General features: G+C 39.2%; 1 long non-coding RNA gene across 3 annotated transcripts in view; it reads right to left on the minus strand.

The window, feature by feature from the left end:
* Positions 1-20854, minus strand: part of LOC137482018 (uncharacterized) — a 113914-nt gene that overhangs the window by 26710 nt on the left and 66350 nt on the right. The window contains exon 1 of one of the 3 annotated variants that reach the window (XR_011003832.1): positions 11976-12375. The exons of 1 other annotated variant lie outside the window; for it this stretch is intronic. This is a non-coding gene — a long non-coding RNA (uncharacterized lncRNA). Of the gene's footprint in view, positions 1-11975; positions 12376-20854 lie in introns of those variants that run through there. One more of the 3 variants, XR_011003833.1, reaches the window with a different exon arrangement.

Below are 20854 nucleotides of genomic sequence, written 5' to 3' on the forward strand. Positions count from 1 at the left end.
GGAAGGATAAATTGTCCTTTTCATATGACTTTTAGGTCAAGTTATCCTAGATGCAACTGTAGTAAGAAGATGCACTGACCTGTTAATTCAACTCATATGATCTTAATATCTCAACTATTTTCAGTTAATTAGACAGTGTGATTGATACAAAACTGCATGCATAGTTAGTTAATGGGTTCAGTGCTGAATTAATGTGCAATAGCATCACTAATTTGTTAAGAATGGCTTGCCTAAACATTTAAAACAATAACCAAATTGGCTAAATTCCAACTGAAACGGTTTAAAATAACTTTACTAAAGTTTATGGAGCCACTATTGATCAGCAAGAGATCAGCTCAGTGATTAGGTTCGGTAATTCACAATACAATCACAAAAGGTAAAAACAGCTTGTTGTAAGATCAGCATCAAAGAGACAAAGGGTAACTTCTGCACAGGGTCTTCATAGCATTAATGCTTAGTTATTTTTAGATTATTTACTTGACCTTTATGCTACCCAGTATTAAAAGCCTTATGTAGAATACTAATCTGAATCTCTTCCGCTGTGCTTTCTGGATACAATTCATTCCTGTGGAGATGGCCCAGCAAGAGGCTGATGCTGTGCAGAGGTCAGCACAAAGCCTATGTCTGTATAAGCTTTAAAGAGTCCTGCTGCTGCTGATTTATATTGGTGGATTTCATCTGCATTGTGGGAGCAATTTTTAATGTGTTAGCAGTAATTAAAATTAGAAACTGGTCTCAGAGCTGGTCCTGGATCTGAATTCCCCAAGGAAGGCTAGATCCACATCAGAGTTCTGATGTGTAGGTTACCTCTCACTAAAGAAAAATAGTTGGACATATACCCCTTCCTAAATATCCAGCCTTGAAAATGAAATTATTTCTTCTTAATCATTGTGAATTGAATGTATTCAGTTAAAGCAGAGTTTATTTCTATTATGTATACATCTATCCATGGTTGGTGGTGGTGATCATGAATAAACAGACATCCAATTCAACAATGCTCCTGAGCTACTTTCATGGCTAAACTTCAGAGCACCATTCAATGCACTCATTTCAGGATGCTCTTCCCTTTGGATTCCTAGAACTCTGTTCTCTCAAATTCCACACTGCATTCCTGATTTCATTCCTGAAGTGAGGAGCCCTCTGTGCTGCCACTAATAGCCTGTGTAGTATCTGCAGAAGATGTTTACAAAATACCATGGTCAGAACCTGCCTCAGCATTTGGGGCAATCAGGCCTTTGTCACTGCTTGCTTTGATCACACTCCCTGGGATGCCATACCAAATTCATGGCAGCAAAGGGACAGAAATAGCAGGTCAAGCAAAGCTCTGCTTGCTGCAGCTCCAAGTCAGATATTGCAGCATACTTGGGGGAGTATAATTCCAATTTTAATTATGTTTTTAAGAAAATTTACATAATTCTAATGAACTCAGGCTGCCCAGAGACATATCAGCCCTTTGCAAAATGCTCATTTAATTCAGTGTCTCCCTGCTGTGGGTTAAATTCTGCTATATCCATGCACATTTGGCTGCATTCTTGTATCACTGGCTAGAGAGTCTCCAGAACAAGAAGGGAGAGCTTATAGAAACAGTTCTCTGTCTGAGAAGAAAAATTGAAAGCAAAATGCGAAAATTAGTCCTAATTTTAAACCTTTTGTTGGCAGCAGAGGCAAGCTGGATCCTCTGTCCTGTCTATTCATGAACTGCACCACATAAAGCAAGATGGGTGCAAATGAAGTGCAGACTATCCTTTGTTTTACCCTACCCTTGCAGTGAGTGCTATCTCTCACCCCTTGGCCATCCCTGGGCACAAGCCCTCCCAGGTGGCTGCCAACCTTCTATGTCTGCAGAAGGATTACAGAGGTAGAACCAGTCTGAGGGCTGCCCTCAGCCCTGAAAAGCACTTGCTCTTCCACTGACAGCAACATCTAATGTGAAATATCTGTGCAGAAAACAAACAGTTAATTAACCAAAAGTAACCAATTTTATCCAAAATGGTAGGGGCAGGTTATCACTTGTGTTAGAATTTTGCATAGTCAGTAGGCTCCATATGCATCACTATATTGCTTCTTCAATCCACCATGGAACACATGGGGAAAAGGAGAATACAGGTCAGGAATGAGAAAAGGACAGTTTATTTATACAGCCTACTCAGGGACTAGCCCACACTCACTGTACGCCTGTGCATTGGCCAAGGTACATAAAGTTGTTCATTTTCTCAAAATCTTTTTGATCACAACATGTTCTGTCTATAAAACATAAAACCTTGTTTTTCCTACTCATGCCATTCCTATGCACAGAGTTTCTGTATGAGTGACATTTACTTGCCTGAATTTATTAACATGCAAATCTTAAGCAGTGACATACTAGTGCGATAGCATAACAATGTCTTAAATATGCTCTCAAATTGTTGTCAATTCTGTGTTTGCTTAAAGAATTTAATCTTTAATTAATCATTCAATATTTTGTAAATTCTTTGGGGACACATGGTATTAATATCACAATTCATCCTGGATTCACAGAAGACAGAACTTCATTCAGTAACAAGATGTTATAGACCTGTCTCTGATTGACAATTTAAATTTCAAGGAATGAATTCCAGCTTTCAGGACAAACCTCAGCTGATTCTTTACTACAAAACCATGACCAGTATCTCCATAATGTAATGGGAGCAATAACAATCACCTCATTCCATAAACTTATACAGACATTAGCTGTTTTATAAGAAACAAAACAGTATTTTGACTTTGCATGAACTATGCAATTTCCTAATATCAACTGATATTCAGTGGTCACATTTACGCTAAACTAGTAATAATAACAGTTGGCAACAAATTTTCTAGCTGAAAGATGTTTTGATTAATGAGTTAATAGTAATCAGTCTTGATTTTAATGTTGAAAGGAATTAATTTCAGGGTATTGTTCAACTTTCATTTTGTGTTTGTTCTTTTTGGGAGCAATGTGTTTGTTCTTTAGAGCTAAACTTAGTACTGGAGTAATTTGGAAAGCTGCAAATGGTACTGAGTTAAAAGTTGGCTATTGCATGTTGTTTCATTGAAGTCAGTGAAATTATTCACAATGGGTGGCAATACAGGCAAGGATAAGTGATCAGAGAACTGAGCTCAGAGTATGGCAGAAATTGTACTTTCTTGGAGTTTTGTCTGTGGATCTGGATGTTCAAATATTGTGGTTCCAAATAAATACAGTCAATTCCTAATAAATGCATTCCAATGCTATTTTTATACATATAAAAGAAATCTCCCCTCTGGCACCTAAAGACTTAGGAAATAAATAGCTGCCTCTTATGACCTACAGTGTTTTACAGCCTTGTGCTGGAAGAACAGATGGACTAACAAGCTGGGTTCCCAGAGCACAGCCCCTGTGGCAGCCTCTGTGGCTCAGCAGCAGTGCCAGAGCAGAGCAGTGGGCAGTGCCAGGCCAGGAGGCACCCACACCACCAGGGCCTCCTGGCCAGGCCCTTCTCTCCTTCAGCCTGCCCAGGGACACTTTCTGCCACCGCTTTCCCACTGCTCTAACAACAGCCAGAGCCCAGGTGGGGTATTTTGCTGAAGTCCCTTTTCAGAGATTGCTCTTAGGCATACATATATCACATCAGATTTGGCCTGCAGGGCTCACAAAATGCCCCTGGCTAATTTATCCATCTTCTCCTCTACAGATTTGTAACAGAGGCATGCTTTTCTTGTTTCACTTAAAAAGCACAGGAAAACCTGTGCTGTGGGAGCCAGGGAAAGGATAGGGGCTTCAAATTTACTCTGAGAGCCACAAAATAAAACAAACAAAAAACCCAAACAAACACACAATCCCCCCCCAAAAGTATATGAGGTGGCAGCAGGCATTTTATCCTCTATCCATCCTGATGAGCCTTACCCTCCTATCTTATCAGTCTTTGTGACCTTCTGTTCTCCTTCCCTTCTTCTGCCAACACTGTGTGCTGTGCTGTGTCTCCATACAGCACATACATCTCCAGAGATTTAAATACAGCCTGCTTTCCTCAGTTACTTATGAATCTTAGAAAGTTCTCATGAGAGCAAATTCAAGTTTCACCTCACATGCTTGTTTTTTTGGCAGTTGCTTGCATTTTTTCTCCACTGTTCCCACCAAACAACCTTGTGCTGGAAAATACAACAATTAACTGTAACTTCCAGTAACAGCTGCTCTTTTTCTGCTTAGTACAATCCTCTGGATCAGAGAATACTTCTTTAAAACATGCACAATTTTAAAAGACTTCTTTTTCAAATCACTAATAAAAATAAATCAGGATCATCCAGGAAAGAAAATGTAGCACCCATCAGTTACTACTTTGGATTTTTGTCTTCTAATTTGCACTTACAACTTGTTAAACAAATATATTTAATTATTGTTCTGTAAGTTTTAGTGCCTTTGCTTGTTTGCGCACTCTAACAGCACAGTCTCAAAGAAGAAAGTAGTGGGTTAATATTTTACTGGAGTTTCTTTGGAGTTTCTTTGTATATTTGAATCAAATATTAGAGAAATCCATGTAGTACTAAGCTGGACACGACACATTTATATAATTTTTCTCTCTTTGCTGACTACACCGTCCTTCCCTAAGATAGGGAATATGAATAACCAGCAGCTTGTATCAGCAATGATTTCTGATCACCTATCAGACACACATGTATATCTTGGGTGCAAATTCTGACATTCTCAGTACCATTAAGAGGACCAGTTTAAGCACATTCATACTATTATTTCCTCAGCATTAGGCACATGATAGTCTAATAGGTGAAGAAATAACAGTACTTTGTTTCACTGCACAACTCTTCTCAGGAAACCTTGCCTGCCTTCCCACTATAAACACGGCTGTGAATGAAAAAGCAGCAAAGTAAACAATATGTTAAGACTTGAAAAGTCAGCATCTGAATAGAAGGAAATGAACAATCCCAGCCAGAACTGAACAGATGCAACACTTTCTGTAGCATGACTGAGGCATCAGATAACAAACATGAAGCCCAAGCAGCAGCACATGCTTGGCAGCAAGCATTGCTAAATTAAAGAGGCAGGTGTTTTGTTAATGCCTCTTAAGTAGTCTTACAAAATTAATTTATTTTAGAATAAAAGGACTAAATTGTGGTGGTGGTGTTTTCCATAGCTGAAGAACAAAATTTGATGTTTTGAAGATCTTTCAATTATTGAAACAAGGGGGGAAAAAAAAATCAAGGGTGGGGCAGAGGGGGAAGATGGAGATCTCAGGAGAGAAGAGGGAAAGCACAGTATAACTCACTCAATTTCCAGTCCTGTGAACTCTGCTGCAACTGCTCAAAAGAGGCAGCATGGACCTTTCCATTAAAGCTGCACAATATAAAGATAAAAACTTCTATCTCAGATGTTCAAGACATTAGCAACTGATGGCTGCACTCTGCAGGAGACTTCTGCTACACAACCACTCTGCCACCAAAGGCAGGAAGCCTGTCTGGCTCCAGGGCAGAGGGAATTTCATCCCATACACGTGTATTCCCCTGGAGGGTCATGTTTTTCAGGGTATAGAATCAACATGTTTCTGAAGATGCTTGCACTGTAGAACAATTATCAGAAATACAAATAAAAAGATTTGAATCCAGCTGCCAGATTTCCACGGAATCTCGGGGGAGACAGCAAGTGCAAAGGCTCCTCCAGCAAGTCTTGGAGGAGGAAAGCAGAACAGAAAAACTTTGATTTAGAACCACATTGGCTTCACAGCTATGAATGCTTCAAAGTCACAGGCCATTTGCAAATGTAACATATATGCAAATACCCTTAGCACCTCAGAGGCTTCTAATCCAAGAAAATACATGATGGCTGAACAAAATATGGATATGAACACACACACATTTCAATCTGTTCTGACACAAGAAGAAAACCCTGCCTTAAAATGGAAGCCAATTTAAGCCCCATTTGCTATCACAGGTGGTTCTTTGAAATTCAACACAGGAAGTCAACCATACATTTTAAAACAACTAAAATCTACCTAAAATATTCACCACACCTGAAAATGGACCTATAGCCTTTTCTTCTTCCAAGTTTTTCACCTGCTTTTCTGATACAACTGGCAGCAAGCCTCTGGTTCTCTCTTGGGTTCCTGTCTTGCATAAGTCTTTCACATCCACTCAGCATCAGACCCCACACAAAATATTCCATTTACATGAACAAAAAAATCAAAATTGAGGCAGATTTCAACATACATGTAGTTCCATGCAATTTCAAAACATATACTGCCAGTAAACTGGACTTCCAACAATTCACATGACAATTATACTCCTTTCCCTTGCCTTTGATCAGATGTGTTGCTTACAACAACCTGGCAGAACAATAATTATCTCACTAGGGCAGATCTACAGTACACAGGATTTGGATTTCCTGCTAGGGAAATCCTAGAACAAGAGAAATGGTTCAGGTATTGGTGGATTTTATTTGTTGTAAAAGACTGACCCTGAGAAACACTGTATTACAGGATATGATGCATAAATCACAATCAGCTTGCCTTGTAGATATGGGAAAGAGTGTTTAGGCTGAACAGAGTTCTTTGTACATCTGGCTTCAGGTAATTTCATTAGCAATTAGAAAGCCAGAGGCAAACATATTCCTAAAAGATATTAAGTGAACTTCAGAGTACAGCTAGAACAAGGAGTGTCAGAAGCTCTCTTCACATGTAGAAACTTCATGCCCAAATAGCAGCTGTGTACAGCTTAGAAAAGTGAAAAAGTGAAAAGCTGTAAAAGAACTATGACCTGAGCCTCTCTGGTGGTGTCTCAATGTTACCATGACTGAGATAATCATACTCAAGAATAACTAGCTTGTTTTATTCTCAAACATATTTTTCTTAATAGATTTGTAATATCACAGTGTCTGGCTATGAACTTTGCTACTGTCATCATTTTCACTGATGCCCCTGAAAGTGTTCATCTATGTTCCAACTCTACAATATTTATTTTTAAATAAATACAAAGGAAGTCCTTTCCTGTGTGCTCTTATTTGGTCTGATAATAAACACATCTTCCTTCATGATCATCTCCCTCCTCTGCTCTGGTATACACAGAGATGCTCCCTACAGGCATGTGGTGTGTTGGGCTGTGGGAGTCCAAGTGTCACACACCAGGCTTCTAAAAAAATTGCAGCTGAGTCAGCTCTGGAGGGTTTCATCCCACAAACCTTCCTCCTACAGTGACTTTGGGAAGTTTTTCACTGTCAGAACAACCCTTTATTCTGTAGGGCAGCTTTATCAAAAGCAGTGTCTTGCACAAAGGCTCTAGTGCTACCTCAGCTTCACTGCTATGGATGAAGAGGACCACCAGCCTACCTAGGAGGGGTTCAGTGCTGACTAAAGGTGTCCAGTTGTTTTGAGAGCCAGATAAAATCCTACACTGCAAAAAAAAAAAAAAAAAAAAAATCTATTGTAGCATTTAAGCATAAGGAGATACCTCAGGCGTGTAACTTGTCTGCTGAGCATCTCTGGCTGACAGGTATTAAGACACACAGAGAAGAGGTGAATATAAGCTGTCAAGGCTGTTGCCATAACCCATCAAAGAGCAATTCCTGGTGAAAGGCAGCCCTTTAAAGAACACTTTTCTCAGAGTATCAACAGTGCAGCACTATCTAGATTATTTTATCTGTTGTGCATCAAAAGCACTTGTAAGAATTAATAATAGCCCAATACTCACTAGTAGATTTTTTTAAGCAAAGCCTCTTCTTAAGTTTCATTTGGACAGGATGCTGTTTATCACCATTACTTTATTATTTTTTCAAGACTGCGACAGGGCTAGAAATGCTAGAGAAATATTATGCTGACATAAAATATACATTGTAAGTGTGATGAGTATTGCAAGATCACATTAATTCTGAACATTTTGTTTATTTCAGTCTTGAATACATGGACTATGTATTCATCTGGCTGCTTGCTTATTTGAATGTCTTAATTAGGACATTCTGAAAATCTTAACAGCTCTTAAAAAAGTAATTTGTAAGAATAAGGTCTGTTGTATTTTCACAGAAGTGTCGCTGTAGTCAGCAGCAGAGTAAATGTGAAATGGAGTGAGCAAATGCAATGCACATAGGAAACGGCACCCTTGGGACACTCAGGTCCTCTGTGCCCAAGTGGTGAGGACAATAATTGGGATGTAAGGACATTTTTTTGCTATGTGTTTGTGTGATGCTAAGCACAATGATGAGGTCCCATAGTCCTGGGATGATAATGACCACAGCTTTCCTGTGCTACCCCATCATAATCCTCGATCCTGAACTCAGCTCTCTGTTGTAAGGGAGATATATTAACCTGCACCATTTTTGCAGTCCCTGATCTCTCTGAGAATGCTAATATAATAGAGTTTATAACTAATGCTGAGTGTGAAGGCTGGTTTTGGTGACTGATGGATTTCCAGTAAATGGAGATCACTGTGCTCCCAGCACAGTTTCAGTTCCTTGTTACCTGGAGAAGCATGTAGCACAATCTTACTAAAAGAAGAAAATTATTCTTTACATTTTACACTGAAAGCACAAAACTTAGTTATATCCAGAGATATAAGGCCCTTGCAGTAATTGTACCAATAGTTACAATATTGGAAAACTGTAGTATATTTGCAAAGGCCATCTGAGCAGGACTACAGTGTTCATACCCCATTACCAGGCCCAAAGTGCCCTAATTACATTGTTTGTGTATGCCTGAAAAACTTCATGCTGCTTTTGGACAGGATGACTAGTATCTCTAGGGAGCTTCATGAAAAGGTCACGTGTATCTCACAAGACCATCAAAAATCCCTAGACTTTTAACTAACACATTAATTCATGTTGAATAGCTCACATTCCAGCTGTAGCTCTATTTTTAGGTTATTTGTTGTGCTTATAATAAAGAAGTGCCACCAGTCTGGAAGTATTTTAAAGATACAAAGGTAGCTGTTCCCTTCTATGCAAGAGGCTGTGGGGTAAGAGGCTGCTTCCACTACACCACCAGCTGCCAGCTAATGGAGCTGCAGGGAAGGAGCCAAAACATGGCAAAGTGACCCATACTGGAATGTGAAGCCTAAATGCTCCTCAGTGAGCTGGGGAGCACCTTGTTAAACTGACTGGTTGTTTTGTCCTCCTGGGAACCTTAATAAAGTCTTGACAGCAAAGCAAATGCTCATTACTGAAAGAGCACATCAGAATACCTCAGGTCAGCAATGACCTGAGCTAATGGTTTACTCCTTGGTCAATATCTGAGATTTTCCTAAGGGATAACTACTTTTTCCTATTGCAGTGCGGAAGGGCCAAAAAGTTAGAGAGGCAAGGTTTGCCCATGAAAAACAGAACAGCCCCTTAAAATGATTTACATATCCAGAATACTGCAAAAGTACTCTACAAAATGGTGGAGACAGCCACCAGGCAGAGCTGTGATAAGGATTTCTAATGGGCACAGACAAATTGCAATGACACTTTGAATTTTGTAGCCAAGTTATGGAAACTTACACATGATTGTTTTCCTCTTTTCCAATATTTGTTCTGGAAAAAAGCACTTTCCAATGAACCCCGAGTGATGTTTTTCTGTATAACCACATTCAGAATAGACTAAATACAAAGCAGCAGGAATACAGCAGGCTGCTGGCATGAATGAAGCATATGGAAGCATGACTGTTGAAATGATAGCTAGGCCAAAATTATGGGCTCTACTAAAGAAGACTTAAAACTAGGTCTTCATCTAGCATTATATGTCTTTTATTCACTAGAAAGCTCCACAATAAACCAAAATATTGTCCTGTTCAATTCTTCAAAGAGAATACTACAACTGTAATGTGGTCAAATTTTCCTCTTTTGAGCCTCTGATAATAGAATTAAAGCCTACCATGTGATATTTTACACTTTTCCCCTATTAATTGCCTCACCACCAGCCTTGCAAACTCTGTATCTTCTCAGTATTGAAGTTGTTGCCTTAAAACAGTAGAGGAAACATGAACACCACATGTGTTCTCCACTTTGAAAGACAAACTGTTCAAAATATGTCAATGTATTGACATTTTCTAGTTTCTAGGCAGTTTATATATAGGTGTTACAATAAGCAAATTCAGGAGCCCAGGAATTGCAAAGCAAGCCCATCAAAAAGGCACTGAATTAAGCAATAACACATGGCCAGAAAATATCTTCCAGAGACCAAAGAGAATAAAAATTATGTAAACCAGGCAATGAAGAGAGCTCACTTGAGACATGCATTCTATATCCCTGTCATCTTTGGAGCACTATAAACATAAATATTATCAAAAGACTGGACTATACCATGAGAAAAGGTGGCCTAATTGTGCAGACTAATACCAGAAGCTGTATATAAATGTAAAATCTTAGCACATCGCCCAATGCTGCTACAAATGGTATTTGATCTTGTGGGACCACAAGTTTCTTGTCACTCTAATTCCTTTTTTATCAGCTCATGATTTTTAATCAGAGCAATGTTTCCACAGTCCCCTCTACCAATAAGGAATTATGTATACACTTAAGCATATGCTTATGAGAAGCAGCATATCAAGCTCATTGCTTATTACTTGATAGAAAATTATGTTTAGACAAAAGGAATAATCAGAAATTAATAAGTTCCCAGGAAAGCTGAAAATGATGGTGCAATGCAGCCTGCATATTTGTGATCCAGAAGTTTGTTTTGGTTTGCCTTATGTTCAGAGAAAGACTTAAAACTCAAATCAAATCACAGTCATTCTCACAAATTTGCCTTAACTTTTATAACAGCAATTAAAAGCAAACATTCATGGTTTGAAGTACATGTAAGAGTATGAAAACATACTCCAAAATTCTCTGAATTCTGCAAGTTATCAAAAATATACTTACCCATGGTTTGAAGAACATAGCAGAAAATAAACACAGTACTCTAGAACTTCAGTCATATCAAATTGAGTATATCCCCAAATTCAAAGCATGCATTAGAATGTTTAGGTTCCCTAAAATCTGCCCAACCATTTGGAGCCGACTGTAGAGTGATGGTTTTGAACTGCAGTCACAATTGATTGACTAGGCCCCTATTTGCTATAGGAATTGATACAGTTCAATAACTTAGGACTTTATTACCACTAAAAGCAAGCTCACTGATTTTAGCAAGTTTTGAATTGAGTTCTCCTTGGGCACACATAAAACATCTACCTATTTTATCTATCTCAATACTTCCTAGATATAACTGAACTTTCTTGGGGATTTGCACATTTCAAGAATAACTGATCATTCCTTTCCTTCTAGACTGTTTTGATCTAGACTCACATGAATTACTTGCACACTTCAGTAGTGGTGTACTTATAATCATGGCAACTAAAATTATGGAGTCAATATTTAATCTGTTTATCTCATGGTAATAGCCAACACCGTCAGCAGTAAAGAATGCATTAGAACAGGGTGCTTCCGTCAAACTCTTTGGAAATGTGCAATACTTAGAGTAGTTGCCAGCATTCCCATTGATAAGCCAGATTTCGAAAACTATAAACAGAGAGAAACATTTTTAACAGCTAACCTTCAGCATATAGTCCTCACTTGAAAGTATTTGTTTTATAAACATCAGCCCATAAGGACATGATGACATGTTTTAGTCTCAGTGAAACATGTTGCAGAAAATCTTGACAGTTTACTTAATTCCTCATATATAAGTAAACCATATTTGACCTCCTCCAAGACACTGTCAAATACCACATTCACTCTCTCACTGGGGAAAACACCCAACCAGTACTTTCAGGATTATGAATTGATTTTAATTTTCAGGTCTTTTTGAGTTCAAATTCAAGAGACCTAATCAATTCAGTTTTGAACTACAAGTGATACAAATTTATATCTCATTTCCTAGTTTGAAATGATTTCTAAAGACTAGCCTATAGCTTACTCTTGAATTCTTTCAAATTCTTCAAAAGCAAGACTACAAATCAAGTACTGTCTGTTCTACATGAAATGAAAAGTTTATCCCAAGCTGCGACTAAAAATGAAGTAATGCAGACACTTTTTAAAGGCCTACCTGTTATCCAAGAGCAAGGGTGAGAAGAAAATAGAGATGTGTCTTCAATGTTTGAGTGCCCATATTACAGAAGGCAAGCCACAAAAAAGAGTCAGGTGCCTGGTAAAATCTGCAGGACCTAGAGGGAAAGACAGGGATCCCTAAAACTGTGGTAACTTCTGAAGAAAAAGTTCAAAATTTGTCATGTATTTCAAAAGAGCTGTGAGGCCATACAAACCCAGGGACACACAAAGCAGACACCCCCATAAGACAGTTGTTTGGTGAAATCAGGAGACCCCCTCTCTGCTTTTCCAGCCTGACCAGCCATACTTGGTAAAACGCAAAGGTAACAAGATGCAGCTATGGCCAAAAGGGAGGGAAGAAAACTTGGAGCAAAAATTCTTAAAATTGGAAGCGCTAAAGCCTTTGGCAGAATGCACATACCTGGTCCCTCAGGCAGCTGAGCAGGATTTGCTGTCCAAAAAAAAGCTGCAGTTCTCCAGAGACAACACCACACTCCTCACAAACCTGGCTGACAACACTCTTTGGGTCTCAGCAGTGACACAGACTTATCAACACGGCTTCAGCTGGAGCTTATGAACCCCACCTGTTGCTGCAATTAATTGGCCAAGGCAATTAATTGGCTGGCACCCTACTCACACCAGCCTTTTGCCCCAGCTGGGGGCTGGGCTGTCCTGAGGTAAGTTTTCTGTTCCCATCACAAAGTACAAATCCTGTTACTTGTTACTACTATTTATAATTTTTGATTAAGCAACTGAAGGCTGAGTAATTACTGATTCCAGCATGTGGAAGGTCTCAGCCCTGCAAATATTTCAAAACCAGTATCACGGACTAAAAGCCCTTCTCTGCAAATAAATCTCGTTCCCATGAAATCTGCTTTTTCTGCAAATTAGCTTTTGCAAACTGTCACAGGAGTCCTGCAGCCAAACTTCCTCCCTTGCTGTCATCACCATGGCCTACGAAAGGGAAACTTTATGATGCTTTAAAACCAACTTTTGGTTGTCTCAGAGAATCTTGAGATTTTCAAGCAATTCTGCTAGTTGAGTGGCACATTACACACAGGAGATCTTAGTCCTCAAAAACCCCCGCCACAGGTTTGTTCTTCTGCCTGAGTTTGCCTTGAGCAAAATACCCCAGCACCTGTCACAGTTTGAGCACACAGAGCTGGTTACCTTTGTGCTTAAGGTGTGCACAACATTAGAGCCAGAGCTGGCCTCACTATGCTGGCAAGTAACCTGTATTTGTTGAACTTAAAACCAATATAACTAGGCTGGCAAAAGCATTTCAGTGTAGAAAAAGCAATTTCACCCAAAGGAGGAAGAAAATAGCCAAGAGATATTTATTACCACTGAAAGCAAGCTCAGTGATCTTAGTAAATTCTATATTCTAAATTTTAGTAAATTTAAATTTCTCTGTATCCTTAGCCACAGTTGCCTGCTGTTGATGTTGCTGTGGGGTTTTCTGGGCAAACATGTTGGGCCACTTTCTGCTGAAAGAAGTTCAGCCAAATTTCAGCCAAGCAGGAAAATGTTTTGACAAAACAACACAAATCTGCAGTGGGGAAAATGGTCTCATGTAGTGAGCTATCCTATTATTAAACTTGGGAGCAATCTACAAAGCCTTGTGTCAGAATTCAGCATCACTGAAACATCACAGAGAGGCCACAGACCTGCCTGGTAGTTTGTCATATTTTAGAGAAACACATTCCATGGGCCATAGATGAGTGAATCAACAGACATCTGTGGCCTTAGATGAACTCTGCATGTCCCCAAAACCTTGCAAATGCAGGCCAAAGCCCCAGGTCACCAGAGCACAGACTTAGCTTTATGTCACCTTGACTTACTATGTTTACATAGTATTTGCTGAATAGGAATAATCTTTGGAAAAAAGGTGAGATTCAGTGTAAAAGACTGTGCCTTCATCAGGCATCTGAAGATTTCACAGGATGGAAATCTGGACAATGCCTTAGAAAAAAATAATAAAAATTAACAGTTCGGCATTATACAGAGAACGTTCTGCTGGGACTGTGTTCATGCTTCTTACTCTGTTTCCAATTAACTTGATTTTAGAGCAATGGATGCTCTCCAAAAATTTACATAAATAACAAATACAGTGAAAAGTACAGATTTCCTGGGGTGTTTTAATTTAACATTAACCAGATGCATTTGCTGTAAAGGCTAAATTCAAAGTCTGGTGCCTTAAAGCATTTAAACCATTTACAATGGAGAACTTCCTATCTAGAAGGAATATGCCCCAAGAGATTCATATGCCTGCTTGTAACTATTCAATATGGCCAACATTTTAAAAGCTTATAGCCAGGTCAAGGCCTATGGTGCATTCATCCATCACTGGTATGAAAATATGATTATCAGATTGGCCAATAAATATTTATTTATGAAATGTTCCCATTAGCATAACCCGCAGGGCCTGCTCAGGTACAAAACCTGTTGAAATGGATTTCTCCCCGAAGGAGGTATCCTCCCGTTTAGTTACCCCCAGGTACCCAGTGTCTCTGGTTCCCAAATCTACCTGTGTTCCCCAGTGGTTGGGGAGCTCTGGGTGAAAGGGAAAGCAGACAGGTAAACTGAGCCAGGGTATTGTAAAATGCAGGCAAACCCAATGGGAAGAAATATGATGTCCAATATCAGTTCAGAAGGCTGAATGACTTCTTTATTATAACTATGCTATAATACATAAATATGCCATATAAAGGAAGATACTAACACTACATACATTTTTTCTCTAACTACCAAATCTAACTAACTCACAGCTGGTGACCCTGTTCGGGAGAGTCCAGCCACAGGTGGATTGGATTGGCCGTCAGGTTCAAACAATCCTCACCAGAATCCAATCAAGCAGTCACCCCAGGTAAACAATTCTCCAAACACATTCCACATGAGAAAAACAAGGAGCAGAAATAGAAATTGTTTTCTCTTTCTTTCTCTCTGTGCACCTCTATGAAAAATCCTGAGAGAGAGAGAGAGAGAGAGAAATGTGCTGCCACACTAGGGAAACTTGTGCTTGGAAGAGCACAAGCAAGAGTAGGGCCTGGCAGAGATGGGGAAGGGAGTCCAAGCTGCTGGGTCATGCAGGAATAAAGGGAAAAACATTTCAGCCAACAGGAGTCTGGGCAGCAAAGGCAGGGATGAACTTTCATAGAAATAGATACAAATATTCAGGTCTTGGCAGGCACTACTTTGGAGATTCATCTTCCCTTCAGATGTATCTGTACATGACTACTCTTTTGGCATCCTCCTAAATAATTTCAAATCAGACTAGTCATGTACTTTGCATGCAAGCCAGGGTATTATACACTGAAAAGGGGAAAGTATATCTTAATAGATTGATGTGATTCACTAAGAATCAGTAACTTCTCATGGAAAACTCTCACTGAGCCTTCTGAGAGCCTGTATATTTATCTTCTTCCCTGTTATTTATTCATTAAGAAGATTTGGATGACAGCAAGGTTATTTTTTTCTTGAAGTTCAATTTCTTCTCCTTAATCTAAAACCACAAGCTGCTGACTGTGAAATTACAATTCCTCATGATGAAAGAGAGAACATTTGCAATAAGACAATAAAAAGGAAGACTGTTTAAGGCCAGAAGGAAGCATCAAGTTTTCAAAACAAGCAAGACATGGTGCTTGAAGGTATAAAAATATATTTTTTTTTTTCTGAAGATTTAAAAGGATAACTGGATCTTTAAACAATGCTGGTATTTTCTGGCACTTTTCCTGCAGCTTTCAGCAAAACCCTTAACACTTGAAGAACTCTCTTGATTTCTCCTAGGGTTTTCTGGTAATTACATCAGTCCATTTTATCCATATTCCTGATGCTTTCTAGGATTTCACCTTCTGCTCTCTAACAATTCATTCACTGCTTCCTACAAATTTTCCCACTACTTTCTAGGGTTCCCTTACATTTTAGAAATTCAGATACTTTCTAGGAATGTCCTGTCTGTTTTCTGGGAATTTTTCCTACACAATTTTCAGAGTGTTCTAGGAATTCACATGCTGCTTTCTGGGGATATTCCTGGTGCTCTCTAGTTCTTCTCTCCCCATTTTCAATTATTTTTTTCCTGCTTTCTAGAAATTCCCTAAGTCTTTTCCGAGAATCTCCTGTCAGCAGTAAGAGAAGGGATGCTTAGTGAAGGAAGCTGTAAGCAGCCACAGTGCAGACAGGACTGGGCCCCATGGCAGCTTCTTGGGGCCAGCAGAGCAGAGCTGTGGGACAGTGGCTGTTCCATCAATGGGCCAGACACTGCCAGACAAAGGCAAGGAGAAAGTCATGTCCAAAGTCAGTCCAGGAAATCCAAATGAGTGTTCAGGAACAGCAGGAAACAGGATTTGAAACAGGCACACCTTTATGGTGTAGCTCACAGAGACACATTTTGGGGATTAGCAAACACTCTCATTGAATAATTTCTGCATTCAATGTTTTGTTAAATAACTTATTAGAAACTCTGTTTTCTCTATACAATGATGAATTGCTTTAAAATTTTAACACAAGCAATTCTGAAATGTTAATTTCAGAATTTTCCATTTATAATCCATTACAGAATTGGGATGTGGGCTCTTGCTTTTTCCCTTTGGAAATATATGAGAATTTACTTTGATACAAAATTATTTCATCATAAACTCAATTTAGAGGTATGGCTTCTTGAGTTGTACTTTCTTCTGTTTGCTACATTTCCTGTTTACTGGTACTAAAATATTTAGACCATGCACTAAAAGTTATTTTCATAATTCCTGTCCATGTAGTAGAAAATAATTATTAGGGCTTCCACTACAGGACTCATGTACATGCTAAAGTTTAAAGTTGATTAATACAAATATTTGATAGGAGTTTTATTACTACTGATGTGTTACTCAATTCCTTTGCTATTTACAGACAGCTGGTCAGCTAATGTTTTTCAAAATATGTATGAAAGCCCTTGGATTCACATGGAGTCCAAGTTGATACCTTGTGTGGGAGTGAAGAATGAATTTTAAGTGCAGTCTTGACATTTGAGGTGTATCCTCATTGCATAATGAAATATGAGGCATATATTACACAAAAGCACATTTTTCCTAAGAGCTTCTATTTCTTTAAATTCCATTATTTAGTATTTCATATTTAAAAGGTGGGAACCAGTAAGTATTTAGCACATACACAGTCAAGAGAACAAACCTTCCTACACATCATTTGCCAGCTGCTACACAAGCTGTTAAAATACTTGCACATATAATTTTCACTGCTCTTTGTTGGATGCTAAAGGTTGGACATTCCTCACTACAAAATCACTAACAGAGACGGAATTCTACAGCAGAGGACAGAATTATCCACTGCCCATCAGAATGAAATACACTGCAAATGCTCTTGCAACTGAAGTGGTGAAGAAGAAGCCAGGACTTCATAAAATTCCTGTGCTCCTGAGCCTGGTTAGTTGAGATGTGTTATGCACTAAAACCATCGTCAAGGAATACTTGTCAGCTTCTTTAGACCCCAGACTGTGAACTGTCTAACCTACATGTGATGTCCCCCAAATGCTGTTAGGATGTGAAGTATCAATGTTCTAACAAAGTTTTGCACTGCTTGTGAAGGACCTGTTATTTCTTTCAACCCCTATTATACTACGAATCTGGACTTTGTCTTTCATGTCTTAAGAACATAAAACAAAAATATAATGTAAATAGTGATAATTTAGAAATACCTGTTCCGGTAACTTTGGTGCTATATTCTTGGGGGCAGCTGTTCATACAGTGTATGGGAAGGTGTTTAAAACTGTTTATGTAGATCTGTCTTAGGAGTCATTCTCACTGAACTTTGCTACAGGTGCTCCAGGAGAGACGAAATTGCTTCAATTCAGCTTCTGTTTATGGCCATCTAGAAAACCATGGTAAGGCTTAGTCTCATTATCATGAGGCTCTTGATGTATTTGCAAAGGCAGTTAAGAAAATCATGTTTAGTAAATACAATTTCAAATTTCTAAACAACCCTAATTTCCACCTCTTTGCAGATCATTTGTATTAGTCTACAGCAGACTGCAACCCACAGCACCAAACAGCCAAGGTGCCAAATAAGTTATGCAAAATGTCTTTAAGGAACTGAGACACTTTTGGAAATGATAATTTTATTAGTATTCTCCTAAGATTATGGCTCTGAAACTAGGTCAGCAACCTACCAAAAATCAGTGAAAGTCTGCAAAAGCATATAGACCTGATGCTGTTTTGATTTGCAATGTGATAAATCAAGAGTAAGCCCAATGTAAGCATTAAGGTTGCACTAATGCAAAACTCACATAAGTGAAAGGAAAATCAAGGCAGCATTTCTACTTAATTGTGCATTTTTCTCTTCAGAATGCATACTGACAATACTTTTAAGTTTCCAACATGTACATGTGAAATAGCTGCAATACCTAATTTGTAATCCTTGGATTTCATATTCGCATGATGAATCTACATTGTCACAACAGAATAAATGTCCACAAACACGTCTGAGTATTTTTTGCTGTCTACAGAATTCAGAAAAATGAAAAGTAGACATAACAGCATTTTTGGCATATGAATATGCTTGCCAGGATTTAGGACAAAACATTTCCTTGCCAAACTCTGCTCCTTTCCCAAGTCATAAACAAACATCATAAAATAGTCTTACATAACTGCCAACCAGATTTTCTTTGTAAAATCTAATTCAGTCTTTGTGCTATTGACAAAACCATTCTGTTTACCATATTCATTACAAACTATTTTTTGTCATTTGAATTAGAAAGAAAGAGCAAGAAAATCTCATATAGTGTGGCCTTCTGTAGATTATCAGTGCAGCCAGTGGCAGACCTATGAAGAACTGGGTGCTCCTTACTTGGGAGCATATAATTTTATATAATTTTAATAACTTATCCTGGGAGATGTGGAGCTGGCCATCTATTGCAAACAAATACTGCAGGATTTTACTAGTTGAAGGCACTTTTTGTTTGCTTTCCCTGATTGTTCCGTAATGCACACAGTGGGTGGAAGATGGAGGGGTTTCTGTAGGCTTTGGGAAGTAACATGAGCTACAGTGGTCTAAGAGGTTGCTGCCTTCACTTCAGTAAAACTACTCACCTATCAGCACATAAAGTGAGCCTTCAGCTGCACCTTTCTAAATAAAAACTTTCTTCCCACACAGTTCCAATCAGCTGAATGGTGATGCAAAGAATTTTCCAGGAGAGGTTAGTTTAAAGGAATGATTATACTCTCTGTCTTCCCTTTTTACTTTTACAGAATTAATTATTTAAAATTCTGCCAAGAAATGCATTATTTTCCCCTAAATTTTAAGATAAATGTGTAACCATTTTACTTCAATTAATGGATTTCTAACAGCCAGTTAGATATCACAGTCCATTATTAATTACTGAAAAAAAGTATCTTATGCAGAACTTAGATTATCTGGAGCATCAGGTATTGATTTAAAAACTAAAAACACCAGAGTACTTATTCTTTTCAAATTTTGCAGGGCAGAGTTATAGCTCCAGAAGTCATGGAGAAATTCTTCAGAGGCAGTCTGAAGAGACAATACTGCTCACCAGAATGGGAAATAATGTTCTGTATTTCATAGAATCACAGAAGGGTTTGTGTTGGAAGGGGCCTCAGAGATCTCCTTGTTCCAACCACCCGCCATGGGCAGGGGCACCTTCCACCAGGTTGCTCAGAGCTCCTTCCAGCCTGCTTTTGAACACTTCCAGGGATGGAGAATCCTCAGCTTCTCTGGAAAACCTGTTCCACACAGGTTTTACCACATCTTTTCCACACTGGAAAAGATGAGGTAAAAAAGATGAGGTAAAAAAAGTGTTCAAAGCGGACTTTGAAACAAGGGGCTGAGAAAAGACCTTAGCTGGTTCTGTGGCTTTGGCCTACTCCATTTTCCAGAGCAGGCTTTGATCTGGGCTTCACAGAAAACAGCATGAGTGAAAAATTACCTCCCTGAAATTCACTTCTGTGTCTGCTGGTATAAAACCCTGGAAAGTCAAAGAGGGTAGATTATTTCAATTTTAAATAATCCAAAATTAACCTCTCCACAATAGCAATTACACCACTGTGATCAATAATGGGGTGATTTATGTTTGGATTTGCTCCACAAGAAATATTCAGCAATTAGGAAATTCTCGTTTCTTTTTTTGAATGGGAAATAAGATGGCTTTTCACACACAACAGTGCTCTTTAAAGTTACGGGAAGTCGCTGTACCTGCTGTCCCTGTCTCCCAGCAGTTGCTAAACGCAGGCTGTGATGCAGCGCTGCTGCTTAGGGAGGGCAGGTAAGCGGCAGCTGCTCCGTCCTGGCTCCTCCACAGAGCCCACAACAAGCGTGACTGCAGCAGCCGCAGTCCAGGTTTTCTCTCAGCTGCTTTGGATACCACCGGCAGCAGTGGCCCAGCCCAGCTAAGGCACAGGGAGGCAGGCGCCTCCCACAGAGAGGCTGTGTGTGCAGGCTGAGCCCCTGCACGTTACCTCCGCCGAGGTGAGTGAGAGCCTGGCGGGGCCCCGCGCCCCTGCTCCCATCTCTTCCGCCGGCTCTGCTGGCATGTCAGTGAGCTGCTGCCACCAAAATGTCAGGGAACAACTCAAATGTTGACTCTCAGCATCAATTAACGCAATTTAAAAAGTGTGGACTTTATCTGCACATATAAAATATAATTTCTTTTAGTGGCTCTATGAAGATGTGACAGTCTAAATACACGGAGCAATTTCCGCTTCTGAAGAGTAACTGCAGCTGGGCCAGATAGTGTCCTGATCCTTTCATTACAAACAGCTTTTCCCTCCATAAAACTGGATAATACTCATCCCTTTGTGAAGCACATTCTAGTTTACCACTTGGTCAGGGGATGGATAAGTATTTATTTCCTGTCTTACTCATCCTGAAGGA

The sequence above is a fragment of the Anomalospiza imberbis genome, chromosome 13 (genome assembly GCF_031753505.1).
Source record: "Anomalospiza imberbis isolate Cuckoo-Finch-1a 21T00152 chromosome 13, ASM3175350v1, whole genome shotgun sequence".
Taxonomy (NCBI): Eukaryota; Metazoa; Chordata; class Aves; order Passeriformes; family Viduidae; genus Anomalospiza; species Anomalospiza imberbis.